The following is a 14294-nucleotide window of genomic DNA, read 5'->3' as shown; positions in this document are numbered from 1 at the left end:
TAGTAAAAAACTAAAGAAAGCACCACTCTTTAATTCATCGTATAGTTCTCCTATAAGGCCAATTTAAATCTTCATGGGACAATCTTAAAGTACCTCCCCCAAGATATTTATTCATTGCAAAGGCAAAAATTGTAACTTTACAACAGATGAGGCCATCAGTCACACCTTAATTAGGTGATTGAGGTTGACATCATCAGTAAAGATATATTGATATCATGTACCTCCTGATAAGATCTCATGAGAAGGAGGCATACCTCTGCGGCATTCTTGCCCGAAACCACTAACCCCAGTCTACTTATGAGAAACCATCAGATAAACCCACACTGAGGGAACTTTGCAAAATATCTGACCAGAACTGCAAAGGGTCACAAGAAAACATTTTAGGGTAATGGGAATGTTAACTATATATCTTGATAGGAAAGATGTTTAACACAGGTATATGTATACATTTCTCAAGACTCGTCACTTAAAACTAGGGGACATTATTCCATATAAATTATATTTCAATAAAGTTTATTTTTGAATATATTTAAATTTCATACCTATAAGGAAAAAGTCCCCTTCCACTGTTCACAGGTTTACTGATCTTCTGTCTCTTTCCAAAAAGTCTCCAATTTATTTTTTTAATGTTTTATTAGTTTATTTTGAGAGAGAGAGAGAAAGTGAGCACAAACTGGGGAAGGGCAGAGATAGAGGCAGGGACAGAGGCTCAGAAGTAGGCAGGGAGGCTCAAACTCATGAGCCGTGAGATTATGACCTGAGCCGAAGTCTAACATTTAACCAACTGAGCCACCTAGGCGCCCCAGAAAGTCTCCCACTTAGTAAGTCTTTCTGACTCTGGGCTCTGAGCCACCCTTAACTTACAGCCCTCCCTCCAGCTACTTCCATTTGTCTGTGGTGCCCCCCACCTCTGAGCAGGCCTTGGAGGTTCCCTTTTTAGGAGAATTTCCCTCCTGGATCCCAGCTATGTATCCAAGGTAAGGTTTCAAGCTCAGCTCCTCCGTGTTTTGAAAGTCCCCTCATCAGAAAAGCCTTCTTTCACCACCCTATCTCCTACAGTTACTCTTTTTCACATCATCCTGCTTTATTATCATCACCCAAACTGTTGCATCCTTTGTGTTATGTACTTGCTTATTAACTGTCTTTTCCCACTCTTCCCAGGAGCACAGGGACCTGTCTTGTTCACTACTGTATCCTCAGTACCCAGCACAGTGCCTGATACATAGTAGTCATTTGATAAATGTTTATTGAATGAATAATGATCCACCTACTTTGGTGTTCCTTGGTCAGGAAAGATAACATTAACTGGAGAGTCAGAGAATTCATCATTTACCACAGCTATTTAATATCACTTAATTCCTTAATATAGCTAAGTGTCAGTTTTCTCACCTTAAAATTTGGGATGCTGATCAATACCTTTCATATCTGTTTCTCTGGAGGCGTTGTGCATATCAAAGAAGAAAGCAAGGTAAAAATGTGTGAAAATATGCCTAACAGTGTCCATTAAATATTCAAAGCAAAAGAATAATTAAAACAAGAATAATAATAACTTTTCCTGAGCTTTTACTATGTGTCAGGCATTCTTTTAAGTGCTTTCCACTACTATGCCCTCTAATCCTCCCAGCAACCCTCTGAGGTAGGTACTATTAAATCCCATTTTGCAGATGAGGCAACTGAGGCCCAGAGAGGTGGAGTAACTTGCTCAAATTCATACAATTAGGAAGTAGTAGAGTTGTGATTCAAACATAGATAGTCCTGGCTCTGACAAAAAGTTCCATTTTGTACTGCTTCCTAGAACATGTGGACCTTGTCCATAGTGTTGTATGTCAGGATAAGACCTGGCATAGTGCAGGTAATACTGATAGAGTTGAATAGGCATGTTTTAGAGGCAACAGGAACCTCTGGAGTGATGTGGATGATTGCCTTGAAGGAATCTAGGCTGGAGGATAGGTACAGGTTTCCAAAGGGCATTGTAGGCATAGGCCACAGCTGGCCCAGAAGGCCAAAAACTACCCCAAGGCAGCAGGCAGCTGGGACAGCTCCTAGAACTCATGGAGCAGGCCATATCGCCAAGTGCAAGCAGAGGTGGTGTTTATTTTTTTTAATGTTTTTTTCAACGTTTATTTATTTTTGAGAGAAAGAGGCAGAGTGGGAGTGGGAAAGAAGCAGAGAGAAAGGAAAACACAGAATCTGAAACAGGCTCCAGGCTCTGAGCTGTCAGCACAGAGCCCGATGTGGGGCTCAAACTCATAAGCCAAGAGATCATGACCTGAGCTGAAGTCAGATGCTTAACTGACTGAGCCATCCAGGCACCCTCAGAGGTGGTGCTTAAAATGCATCCTCGAAGAACAAAATGGTAATTCACACTTGCTCACAGTGCTCAGGGCCTCTACCATTGGCTGGGCAACCAGAGCGAAAAAACAATGCCATACAAGCTAGCACATGTGAGCTCTGGCAGGGAACAAGGGCAGCCCCTGATGGTATCCAATCAGTGCTCCTGAGGGCCAAAATGCACGAGTCAAGGGGTGGGGGGGTGAGAAGGAGAGATTAAGGTCCACTTGGTGGTACCTAGGGCATTTGACAATCAGTATCAAAGTATTTCAACATTTTAACAGCCAGTAGGCCTATACCAGTGTCTAAAGTCTGAATTCCAGCCCTAGGTTGGAAATTCTCTACTTTCTCCTATCTTCCTCGAGCCTCAGAGTCTGGCTCAAAATTGAATTTTAGGTAACACATCTGAGGTCAATCCAGCTGAGGAACAGGTAGAAGGGAGGGAACCCACAAGTTGCTCCTTCCAGCTCACACAGCTCTATCCTTGCTTTGATCACATTGTATGACAATGTCCTATTTCTGTATCTGCCTTCCCTCTATACTGTAAGTAGCATGAAGCAGATGGATAGAAAGGGCCTCCCACCTACTGGGCAGCCAGCTAATCAGTGTTTGTTGAATAATAGCTAACATGTACTATGGACTCACTTTGTGCCAGGTCTCCCACTTGATCCTTGATGCACCCCCCTTGCTTGCCCCGTTTTGCAACTGAATAAATGAAGGCTGAGAGGATCAGAAACTTGCCCATAGCAGGGATTAAGTGCTGGCAGCAGGATTCTGGAGTCTGTACTCTGAAATACTATGCTTGATTTAAGCAGCTGCTGGGTGGCCATACATGTGCAAAAGTTCAGAGATGAATAAAGCAGTACTTGTTTAGGAACGTTGAGTTCTAATGATAGCTGGAGTATAGACTGTGTAAAAGGGAAGTCATGAGTGACAAAGCTAGAAAAGTCAGCTGGCATCAGATTGTGAAGGGCCTTATGCATCATGTTTAAAATTTTGGACTTGCTTCTAAGGTCAACAAAAAACCATTTCGAAGGTTTGAGCCTGGCAGTTTCAGGTGAGATATATGTTCTAGAATGCTCTCTCAGTCTGTTGTGGGAAGGATAGATTAGAGGGAGTGTTGTGCCACTCAACTGTTGTTTATTTCTTTTATTTTTTCCTTCATTTTCCATTTTTAAAATGCCTGCCTCACTGGACTTTACTGAAGAGTGAAAATATCTATGGGGTGCCTGGGTGGCTCAGTCAGTTAAGTGTCCAACACTTGGTTTTGGCTCAGGTTGTGATCTCATGGCTCATGGGATTGAGCCTCACATCAGGCTCTGTGCTGAAAGCATGGAGCATGCTTGGGATTATGTCTCTCCCCACCCCCCCAATAAATAAACTTAAAAAAAAAGATTTATCCACATCTGGGCCAACATATCTCTGGGTGGGGAATAAGGGGAGGTAATGGGTACCCCTTATAACTGGCTGGGAACTCCAGCTGTGGCCAACTGGTGAAAGGGAGAATGGCAGGTTTCTGGTTACCTTCCCTAAGGTTGCACTTTGCCCAACAGCCTGTACTGACATTCTCACTCCTATCAGATGATAGAAGCAGTAGACCCCAGACTCCATGCTCCCTCTGTCCCCAAATGACAAATGGATATATTTTCTCTGACCCTGAAGTGGTTTCACACAACACCTCCCAGAAACTATAAATCCTGTCCCAGAACGCAGCAGGAGAGAGAAGCAAAGGCAAACACACTGACCTGCTGACCTTCCTCTCGGGGGTTTGATAGCATCTATCTCTCCTGTCTGAGATTTCAGGTGCCCTTGTCAGCCAGCCCTGTGGCACAGACTGTCTGCTGGAGGGAAGAGGGGGCTGGCCAAGAAACTCTCCTCCAGCACCAAATGGTCCTCTTCTGGATGATATACCAATTTAGCTCTCCTCATCCTGATGCAATCTCTTGACCAGGCACACCTAGAATGGCTCGCCATCTATCTCCATTCTCCTTTAAGTATATTCTTGAGGTTTCCATCCTACTCCCTTGGCCCTTCCTTCTCAGTCTCTCATGGAATCCTCTCCCTTTGCCCATCTGATAAATGTTGGAGGAGCCCCGGGATCTATACTCAGCTCATTGCTCTTCTTACCACCCCAATCCCTAGCTGCACCTGCTTTGCAAAGGATTGGAGAAGGCCTAGATGCAACATTGCCAGAAAGAACCAGTGCCAGGGTTTGGGTCCTGAAAGAAACCAGGAACCAGAGGAAGCAGAGATGGATCTGAGATGAAGTTCTCACAGTGATTCTTCTTTGTTGGGGATGGTGGAGGGGTGCCTAGAGCTATTAACATGCAGAACTCCAGGCCCCATCCAGGAGAAGTCTTGATTCTTTAAGTTTGGGGCTGCAATACAGGCATGTGTAGTTTGAAAAATCTTTTCTAAGTGATGTAGTATTACTAACCCTTTATGTTTGGGAACATCAAAACCTACAAAAAGCTGTAAGATTAGTAGAATAGGTACCCATATACGCTTCATCCAGTTTCACCAATTATTAATATTTGCCATCTTGCTTTATCTATCTACCTAACACACAACTGACTAAAACTGTGTATATACTTATTATTATATTAAAAAATAATCATTATTTTACTGAACCATTTGAAAGTTAGTTTTAGACATGATACTCACCCCTACATACTTCTCCTAGGAACAAAAATGTTCTTCCACATTCAATTCCTATTCATTTTCCATTAAATATCCCAATAATGGCCTCTATAGACATTCCCTTCAATTCTATCCAAAATTCATATACTGTATTTAGTTATCCATTAGTCTCCTGTAATTTAGAACAGTTCTGTAGGCTTTTTGCTGGTCTTTCATGACACTGACATTTTTTTGGCAGTTTTTTTTTTTTTAGTAGTTTTGCAAAATGTCTGAGAGATTTTGATCCACAGAAACATTTGAGAACAGCTTAAGGAGCACTTTGATTTGCAGATGTCATAACCCAGTCAATGAACTGAAGGGCAGGCCTAAGGCCAAAATGGAGGTTTTGGAGCTGTACAAAAACTGGAAGGAGGTCAGGAGTGAAGTGAGGAAGTGGGGAGGCTGGGCAGGTTGGATGGCTCAAAAATATAAGGCCACAGCAACTATTCTTCCTCTGGTTATGAATACTGAAATACATCTAGCAGTGACTTGCATGGTAATTCCTTCTGACCTCTCATCTGTCTCCCGTGCACAGCGGGGTGGTAACTTGTCCAGTGTCACACAGCTAGTAAGTGGGATATCAGAATTTGAATCCAGGAAGTTCTGGCTCCAAAGCCCTTGCTTTTTAAAACAATTATATTTTTTAAAATTATTATTCAATCAAATTGACCTTTTTCTTTTGGTTTACATTCCTATGAATTTTAACCCATGTATGGATTCATGCAACCACCACTTCAATCAGGATACAGAACAGGTCCATCACCCCAAAGACTTACTTCTTGGTATCCCTTTATACCCACCCCCATATCCCTCCCACACGTACGGAGAATGTGCCTTCTGCGGGCTGCTTTTCCAACGTCAGCTAGAGTTTTTTACATTTTGCTCCGTTAAGTGGATCTTTCCTAACAATGGCCAACCAGTAGTGAGTCAGTTGGGTCTCACTAGACGGAGGAAGAGGACCGTTTCAATCACTTTCATTCAGTTTCACTCAGTTCTAAGTCTTCGTTATGCTAATTAGAATCAGTTCAATGCAAACAGTGGTCAAGGGTAAACCTTTATTTTTCCAGTACTTCCTGGTTCTCTGGGCTAGTAATAATCCAAGCCCTGGACTGCGCTGAAGCTCGGGACAGGTGGAAGGGGAAAAAGGGAGGAGGAGACAGAGACAAAAACAAAGCAATGGGTTTGGGTCCCTCTGAGCTGCAGGTCCACTGAACGGAGAAGGTTCGAGTTCAGAGTTTTGGCTCCTGCTGTTTTCTGTTCTGTGATGCTCTTTGCCCCTGCCGTCACCCCCACTGTGGGCCTGCCTGGTGGCGGAGGTGTGAGGGACAAGAAAAATGATGAGGAAGAAAAAGTAGCTGTGTATTTCCTTACAACAGCCTTGAGCCCCAGGGAGAGGAAAACGTTTGCCATTAAAGAAAAAACATCTTGAATGAAACAAAGTGAATAAGATTTTCCCAGATTGAAAAAGAGATTCCCAAGGCGCCTGGGTGGCTCAGTTGGTTAAGCGTCTGACTTCAGCTCAGGTCATGATATCATGGTTCATGGGTTTGAGGACGCGGCGGCTCTGTGCTGACAGCTAGCTCAGAGCCTGGAGCCTGTCTTCGGATTCTGTGTCTCCCTCTCTCTCTGTCCCTCTCCTGCTCATGCTTTCTATCTCCCACTCAGAAATAAATAAAAAACATTAAAAAATTTTTTTAAATTAAAATTTAAAAAAAGAAAGAAAGAAAAAGAGATTCCCCTAATGTAAGAGGAGAAGAGAAATAATGGCAGAGCATGGCCTGGCTTCTGGGAAGTGTGCAGAGAAGGCCCCGAAGAGAAGTAGTGACGTGGAGGGATCTTGGAAGTTGAGACCAGAAGCAAAATTTTCCACAAAAGCATCAGAGTGCTGCCACAACTGAAGGGCCATACAGAGGGGCCAACAGATATTTCAGCATTAATCAGAGTGAGCCAGGCTTGATGACCACCATTCCATACCCCATGCCCTGGTGAGTATATAATACCAGAAGTCATGCACAACTATGAGTAAAGGGTCCCAAAATAGCTAATGTTGATTTTCTCTCCAAGCTTAGGGGGATTGGGGGCTCAAAATGGAATTAACTCTGACTTATAAAGAGATGTGATAGTTCTTATCCATCTGAGTTGTGGACTGAGGCTCAGACATCCCATACTGGTCTGGTATTCTTCAGGGCTCCTGCTACACATATAGCATCTTTGTGAAAATGAGAAAAAACAGGCACTGCCTCTGGGCTGACCAATTAGGGAAAGGCTAGCTTTCTCCTGAGCTGGCAGCATTGGGCCAGAGTGCTTGGTTTGATAAGTGGATGTGGGCTAGATTTCAGCCCCCATTCGTGCTCCCTGTGCCATATACAATCTGCACTACTATGCACAGCAATCCTAAGTGGCCCCTGTCCCAAACCACCTTTCCCATTACCACCATCGGTCTTGCTCTGAAACACACACCAGCCCCTGACACTGCCCTGCTTAAAGCCCTTCAGTGGCTCCCTATTGCCTAGATCTGCACTGACAAATACAATTGCCACTAGTCACATGCAGCTCCTGAGCACCTGAGATGTGACTAGTTTGAATTGAGATGTGCTATATATGTAAAATACATACCATATTTCAATGACTTTGTAATTCAAAAAATAGTGTAAAGTATGTCATTGATAATTGTATTGATAACAAAATAATATTCTGAAATATTTGGTAAAAAATATTAGAGCTTATTTTACCTGTTCCTTTGTTTCTTTTTTTAACATAGTTTTCCTTCTGTTTTATTATTTTTTAAATATTTATTTTGAGAGAGACAGTGAGTGCAGGCAGGGGATGGACAGAAAGAGAGAATCTCAAGCAGGCTTCACACTGTCAGTGCAGAGCCCAATCAGGGCTCAAACTCACAAACCATGAGATCATGACATGAGCTGGATGCTTAACCGACTGAGCCACCCAGGTGCCCCTATTATTTTTTTTATTTGAGAGAGAGAGAGAGAGAATGAGCAGGGGAGAGGATCAGAAGGAGAAAGAGACAGAAAGAATCTTAAGCAGGCTCCATGCTCAGCATGGAGCATGATGTGGTGCTCGATACCATGACCCTGGGATCATGACCTGAGCCAAAATCAAGTGTCAGATGCTCAACCTACTGAGCCATCCAGATGTCCCTATTTCTTTCTCTTTTTTTTAATGTTGCTACTAGACCATTTAAAATTGCATATACAAGGTGCCTGAGTGGCTCAGTCGGTTAAGCATCTGACTTTGGCTCAGATCATGATCTCAGGTTCATGAGTTGGAGTCCTGCATCAGGTGGGCATGAGCCCCACTTTGGGTGAGACCCGCTTCTCTCTCTGTCTTTCTTTCTCTCTCTCTCTCTCTGCTGCTCTTAGGATTCTGTCTCTCTTCCTCTCTCTCTGCCCCTCACTCACTTGTGCCTTCTCTCTCTCTCTCTAAAAAAATAAATAAATAAAAATAAAATTGCATATGTGGCTCACATTACATCTTCAATGAGCAGTGCTGGTCTAAGTAAAAGTCAAACTCCTGATTTTCACATGAAAGCACATTATATTCATGTCTCTGGTTCTTCTTATAGCCTTATCTACTCTCCACTCTTCCTCCTTTATCCCCACCACCCCCAACGCATACATACACACACTCCTTCACCTGGCACTCCTTCACCTGGCACTGCAGCCATTCTAAATCCCTTAGCATTCTCTTTTTACCTTTTGCATGTACACAACCTTTTTTTTTTTTTCCCTTTTCTTAAACGCACTTTTCTCCCTTGAGTCTTAGGTTCCTCATGTGTAAACTTAAGAACCACGGATAACCTCGCATTTCTTCCAGGTCAATGGTTCTATAATTTGGCCCCAGAGGAGCATACAGTGACATGGACACTTCAATAGTCATTTACCTTTACCTTCAATGTGAGAAAATAATATATACCATGCATTGGTGGCCTTACTGCATGCTGAGCTCTGTTCCAATTGCTCTCTGTGCCACTTAATCTCATCAGTAAATCCTATGAGATGGGTACTATTGTTATCCCTGTTGTACAGATGGGATAACCTAAGTTCAGAGAGGTTAAGTGATATGCCAAGGTTACTAGGGACTTCAAAGCTCATGCTTTTAACGTGTATACCATATCCAAGAAGCTGGAAATTGATGGCACTTTCAATTGAAGGAATCCACACCACGAAATAATGACTCAGGGAAAGATGGCAAGCTGCCCAGACCTCTTATCCTGTTCTTGCTCTTTCAACATTCAGCTGCTTTGTCTCTCTCTGACACTGGCAGACAGCAGTTTCTCTCTGTCACTGTCTGACCTTCCTTCCACGTTTATATTCTCATAAAAGCTCAATTATGAAGCATCAGCCTATAACCCAGGAACACTGCCTGCGGACACCATTAGATGCTTCCTCTTCACCCTTGCTCAGCTGTCCCAAGAGCCCAAAAGCTCTGACGGGCAGGGAATCCTCAGTATTCCTCAGGGGCCTCTCTTTAGGTTTAGGGATTTCCTGATTCTTTTGGAGTTAGGTTGCCTTACCAGCAAGAAATACCTTTGTCTAATAATTGCCGGGAGACACACCGGCCTCTCTGGATGGCAGTCACAGCAAGGATATGGTAGGGTTTGCACAGCTCCTGCCATGAGAAATTAAAACTGGTATCTCTTTCTGCTACTACTGGCTCATGCTGGAAATGAGCCTGCTGGTATTGACCAGGCCTCACAATATTCCATATCAGACCCATATTCTGAACACAGATACCTCATAAGGAAAAGCATATTCCTGCCTTTACAAAAGAGATTTTAGATGAAAGCTCTGTGGATGATTGTCAAAAGGCTCTTCCTATGGGCCTTGCAGGTCCAAGACTTAGATAATACAGGGGGTTAAGAACACAAGAGTTACAATTGAGTCTGGCCCCGAGACAAAGAGCCTAATTTAAAGTTAAGGTACAGATAAGGGCAGAACATAGTTACTACATATATCTTTGCTAATTGCTGAAGCATAGCAGTCCCTTCCTCAAGGTCTACATTCCACAAACACCCTCCCTTACACTGGCAGCTGGGATGAGGACAGATAAGAGTAGCTAAAACATAAACCCAGGTGCAAAGACGGACACATTTATGGCCCCCATGGTTCTTGCACATTCAGCATCAAGGAAAAGGCTCGCTCAAGCAACTTAGGAACAAGCCTAATATACATTCTTCCTCTTGTGATTAAAAATTGTCTAGAGGCCTACCCACGTAAAATAAGATAAGTTTGTTAGTATTTTAATCTGGGGGACTGACGTCAAGAATATGGGGAGGTTCTGCAAGAATACTTTGGTAAAGCCTGTTTCTGTACACCTTCCGCTGATCAAAGCATCTTGTTACAAATAATTAGCCCCTGTAAAAATTCTGTCTTCTGATGTCATGTTATTGTTGAACTTTAAAATAAAGACACCAAAACCGACAGAGCAGAGATGCCTGCCTGGTGATCAGAAAGAATCTCAGGGCTCTCTCACTCTCTCTCTCGCTGACACCGTCCATCCTTCAGGGACCCCTGGACCTGCCGGAACCGGCCTCCGACCAATAATCTCACCAAGTCATAGGTACATGTGGAGGAAATATGTAAACAAAAGAACAGAAGTATACAGGGCCCCTGGGTGGCTCAGTCGGTTAAGCATCCGACTCTTGATTTCAGCTCAGGTCATGTTCTCACAGTTTGTGAGTTCAAGCCCCACATTGGGCTCTGTGCTGGCAGTACAGAGCCTGCCTGGGATTCTCTGTCTCCCTCTCTCTCTGCCTCTCTCTTTCTCTCAGTATCTCTCAAAAATAAATTAGTAAAGATTTTTTTTAAAGAGACAGAAGCATATCCATGCCAATTTGTTCTCTCACACATTCACACACTTCTCTCTCACATACACACTCACACTTAACAAAAAAATTATTCTAGAAGCATCAGCAACATTAAAAAAGAGTCGTGGGAGGTGGGAGGAATCATCTTAGGCAATTTAATAGAAAGGCTGTGGGATCTGTCACAGCTGGGTTTCAGGCTCAGCTTTGCCATGTGACCTTGAGCAAGATAACTTCTCTGTCTGAGCCTTCTGATAAACTGTTAAGTCCCCTTCATCCCTTCAATTCCCCATAAGGTCTCGAACTGGCTAGCCCCTCTGCTTTGAATTCTTCTACAAACCTAGGTATTCAGCTTGCTTTTGCTCCTATAGGAGCTGTTAGCCTTTGCTCTTTGCCTTGGGGTTCAGCTTCCCCAAGATGGAATGAGGTGTGGAATCCAGGCCTGCAGGTCCCCCTTCTTTGCTGCCCCGTAAGACAAGGAGCCATGACCTGGCACCTGGACATTTTTATTAACCTAGTACTTTTCATGTATTTCTTTCAAAGGTTTTGCTGTCAGCCCCTTCAGGGAAACAGAGAGGGCTTAACAAAAGTCACTTACACTGGGATATTGACACAATTTCCAGAATCTTAGAAAGTTCTGAGCCCCTGTCCCTGTTGTTTTGTCCCTGTGTCTCTTGCTGGATGCTACTTTGAAGCCCCAGAAGCCTTCTGTATAATTTTCTCTCTCAGGATGGAGCTCATTATTTCTCTCATGTTGTCACTGACTATCTGTTTAATCTTGAGCAAGTCATTTACCTTTAGTCTCCGTGAACATAATATCTCCTATTACCTATTTCCCCTCACTCTTTCTTCTTCTTCTTAAGCTTTCTCTCTTTCATTGCTCCCCTCATGTGGAGCACTCTCCCCAACTCCCATCCCAGTCTTAGTACTGCTGGCAACTTAGTCTTTAGGTGTCAGCTTAAGTATCCCCTCCTCAGAGAGGCTTCTTTGTATACCAAGTCTAAAGTAAACCCTCTGCCCTCTTGCTTTCTCTTGGTATGTATTCTTCCTAGCAGTTACCACATATTGCAACTATGTATTTACTTGTTTGCTTAGTTGTTATCTGTCTCAGCCCCAGACCGGGGCTCTGAGGCCTGGCACCATACGTCTTTTTCCCTATCTGGGCACCTACAGAGATAGAAGTCCTTGACACAAAACTGCTATGTCTAAACCCCAGTCAGTGGGGGCATTTATTTTTTATTACATGGGCTTTCTCTGGTTCCCATGTACAGTCCAATTTACACCAAAGGTTTTATTTTATTTTTAAAATTAGAGGCTGGGAGTAAAATCTATTGAAGATGTGGAGAGACTGGGGGAAGAATCATGCTTTCTTATCTCTCCCATACTGTTTCTCTCTTCTCTTCCAGTCCTATGAATCATGTCCTGTGTTCTTCCCACACACCAAATCCTCTTTCTCTACTATCAAAATTGTCCCTCACCTCACTTTTGCCTCAATTTTATGCCCTCAGGAGCCATTTTTTTTCCTTTCTGTCCAGATAATTACGCATTAAAGAACATTGCTGACAAAGGTCAAACAAAGCCTCCTTTGTTGTCTCCCCCGTCCCATTTTCTCTACTCCCACCAGAGGCAAATAGTATTGTGAATTTGGTGTGTAAAGTTTGGATCCAAGATTGGCTTCCTGAGGACAATGACTCTACTCTTTCATCCTCCAGATCCTTCACCCTAAACATGGGCCTCAGTAAGTCTGTGATGAATGGAGGAGTGGACTTTCTGTTCTGTCTTGAACACTGATTATTACTTCACTTCCCATTGGGAGGCTGTCCTGTGAGTGGTACATGGGCCTGCCCTGGAGGTACTTCTGATATGAAAGAGGAGATTTTTAAAAATGTAGAAGACAACATGTTCTCTTGGCCATGTGGAAGAACCAGCTAGCACTGTCTGAGTTCAGAGGAAAGACTGCAGCAGGCCCAGGAGGCCTCATGGCTGGGGTAGGATTTAAGTTGCATGTTAAAGAAATAAAGGATTTAATTAATCAGAGAGTGGGTAGGGAGAGCATTGGATGAAGTAAGCAATCCAAGCGAATGTGAAGAGGAAAGAATACAAATGCTGCCCAGGGCACACCACTGTGCTAGTAGGTTGCTCCCTGACATACCATCAACTATAATTAGCTGACAGTCTACTTCTGGGATCTCCAAGGCAGCCTGTTTTACTAAGCAGTTTTTCTGGTCACCGTTTTGGGAGTTGTGAAGGTTACCTCACAGGTTGACAGTTTATAAATAGCCCTAAATTGTATTATGGATATATTTATTATATGAACCCAATGGATGTGTACGGTGGTATATGATGGGCTGCTGCATAGGTAAGGCCTATCCAGCAGTTTTTGTAGCAGTATTACTTTATATTTTATGTAACAAACACTTAAATAACATTTACTAGTGCTGGGCATTGTCTTAAGACCCTAAAATATTAACTCAGTAACAAATACCAATCTCAGTAATAAATGACCTATGAGGTAAGTGCTATTATTATCTTCATTTTAGAGCTGAATAAGCTGAGGCACAGAGGAGTTAAATAATTTACTCATGGTCACACAGCTAATAAACAGCAGAACTGGGACCCTATTAACTCTTTTAAAAATTTTTAACTTTATTTTTTTATTTATTCTGTAACACGGAAGAAATATATTTGTTTCATAAATGTATTTGATATATTTTTATTTTATTTTGTTTTGTTTTTAAATAGTTTACTGTCAAGTTGGTCTCCAAATAACACCCAGTGCTCATCCCCATAAGTGCCCTCCTCCATGCCTATCACTCCCCTTCCCCTCCCCTTAGTTAGTTAACATACAGCACAATATTGGTTTCAGGAGTAGAATTCAGTGATTCATCACTTACATACAACACCCAATGCTCATCAGAGCAAGTGCCCTCCTTAATACCCATCACCCATCTAGCCCATCTCCTACCCATCTCCCTCCAGCAACCCTCCATTTGTTCTCCAGCATTAAGAGTCTCTTGTGGTTTGTTTTCCCCTCTTCTTTCTCCTCTGCCCCTCACATGTTCATTTGTTTTGTTTCTTAAATTTCACATATGAGTGAAATCATCTAGTATTTGTCTTTCTCTGATTGACTTATTTTGCTTAGTATAATATATTCTTGCTCCATTGCAAATGGCAAAAATTCCATTCTTTTTGATGGCTGAATGATATTCCATTGTGTGATATATATATATATATATATATATATATATATATCTCACATCTTCTTTATCCATTCATCAGTTGATGGACATTTGAGCTTTCCACATAGTTTGGCTATTGTTGATCTGAGGCACAGAGGAGTTAAGTCATTTACTCATGGTCACACAGCTAATAAGCTGCACAACTGGGACCCAATCAACTCTTAAGCATTATGCTCTAGCGCCTCTGTCTACAAAAGTCCAGGATAGATGGTTGAATTAAG

Source organism: Hyaena hyaena, unplaced genomic scaffold, assembly GCF_003009895.1.
Source record: "Hyaena hyaena isolate Hyena2069 unplaced genomic scaffold, ASM300989v1 scaffold_960, whole genome shotgun sequence".
NCBI lineage: Eukaryota > Metazoa > Chordata > Mammalia > Carnivora > Hyaenidae > Hyaena > Hyaena hyaena.
The sequence above is the reverse complement of the archived record's forward strand: the minus strand, read 5'-3'. Positions refer to the sequence as shown.